At 40.6% G+C, this 1,863-nt stretch overlaps 1 long non-coding RNA gene across 1 annotated transcript; it reads right to left on the bottom strand.

Moving 5' to 3' along the window:
* Window positions 1-1,028: 1,028 nt before the first annotated feature.
* LOC113468049 lies at window positions 1,029-1,697 on the bottom strand. The gene is made up of 2 exons (XR_003391914.1): window positions 1,456-1,697; window positions 1,029-1,325 (listed from the first exon to the last, which is right to left on the bottom strand). It is a non-coding gene; the product is annotated as an uncharacterized LOC113468049 (long non-coding RNA).
* Between the last annotated feature and the right edge of the window lie 166 nt (window positions 1,698-1,863).

Raw genomic sequence — 1,863 nt, 5'->3', positions numbered from 1 at the left:
GAGAAAACCTCTTTTTTGGCCGCCATGTTCGAAAAATCCTTACGGTACGGGATTACGGTACATCCTAGAAAAAAAGTGGTTTGTTTAGAAAAGAAAAATTCTGCAGTTGACTGAAAAGGCTTTGTCGTTGCCAAGTGGTCACATGCGTGATAGGAACAGGAACAATTTGGGTTCTTCGTGAAACCCAGGGTGGTTGCTTTTGGCTAGAACCTTTGCCAATTCTTTAGCAAGGGAAATTTCAGGCTGGTATCCTCCCTCTCCCAGCCAGACTGTTCCTGACTCCTGGATGTAATTTCATCCTTGGACTACAAGCGACGCGACGCTTAGATAGACCACTTAGCTACGAAATATTAAAAAAATGTAAAGGTGTGTCTACACTAGAGTCGATCGATATCGCCTGAATGAAACCCACATAATTAGGCAAGATTAAAGGATATTTCACCAGCCTAGTTAGCTTGGATGTAGCGCTTCTGTCTTGTAAGCGCTAGGTCGCGGGTTCGATTCCCGCCCAGGGTGAATTTCAAAAAAAGTATAACAGATCGCAGCAGTGGTACCGAGAAGTTCATGTATCATATGTGATACGGTATGAACTTAAGGGTTAAATACTAAATAGTTTCATAAGAAGATAATCTATACGCTATGTACAATACATACAAGACAACAACACACACATGATGTCAGCAATAACGAAAGGCGCTTTCTGATTGGTTCAAAGGTTTTCGAACCTATATGGTCCATTTTGGTGGTATGATGATGTCAATCGACCAGTGTCCGACGCTGCTTAAGATTCAAGTTAAATACTAAATAGTTTCATAAGAAGATAATCTATACGCTATGTACAATACATACAAGACAACAACACACACATGAAGTCAGCACTAACGAAAGGCGCTTTCTGATTGGTTCAAAGGTTTTCGAACCTATGGGGTCCATTAGACTGGTTAGACAACCCACATAATTGGGCAAGATTAAAGGATATTTTACCAGCCTAGTTAGCTTGGATGTAGCGCTTCTGTCTTGCAAGCGCTAGGTCGCAGGTTCGATTCCCGCCCAGGGTGAAAAAAATAGGATATTTTTTCTGGCTTTACGTGACAGGGTTCTCCAAAGGGATCACTTCTAAACAACCATTCAAGTCTGTAAAATTTTGGTGGTATGACGATGTCAATCGACCAGTGTCGGACGCTGCTTAAGATTCAAGTTAAATACTAAATAGTTTCATAAGAAGATAATCTATACGCTATGTACAATACATACAAGACAACAACACACACATGAAGTCAGCACTAACGAAAGGCGCTTTCTGATTGGTTCAAAGGTTTTCGAACCTATAGGGTCCATTAGACTGGTTAGAGAAGATAATCTATACGCTATGTACAATACATACAAGACAACAACACACACATGAAGTCAGCACTAACGAAAGGCGCTTTCTGATTGGTTGAAAGGTTTTCGAACCTATGGGGTCCATTAGACTGGTTAGAGTTGGCTGTTTATAGTCCCACAGCCAGTTAAGCCGGGAATCGATATTTTCATATTCGCTGTGAGAACCTCATGTTTGTTGGTTTAATGTGTGTTGAGGACTCAGTCTTCTTCGTCTTCCACATCCCCATCATCCTGAACATCTGGCATGTGTATATTGGACAAGAGATCTCGCATAGCGTCTATCAGAGAATTCACACTTCGTCTCAAATCTACGAGGATATTTTTTCTGGCTTTACGTGACAGGGTTCTCCAAAGAGATCACTTCTAAACAACCATTCAAGTCTGTAAAATTTTGGTGGTATTATGATGTCAATCGACCAGTGTCCGACGCTGCTTAAGATTCAAGTTAAATACTAAATAGTTTCATAAGAAGATAATCTA

The sequence above is a fragment of the Diaphorina citri genome, unplaced genomic scaffold (assembly GCF_000475195.1).
Source record: "Diaphorina citri unplaced genomic scaffold, Diaci psyllid genome assembly version 1.1 scaffold633, whole genome shotgun sequence".
Lineage (NCBI taxonomy): Eukaryota > Metazoa > Arthropoda > Insecta > Hemiptera > Psyllidae > Diaphorina > Diaphorina citri.
Note: the sequence above shows the minus strand (reverse complement) of the source record. Positions and strands in the feature narration are given on the sequence as shown.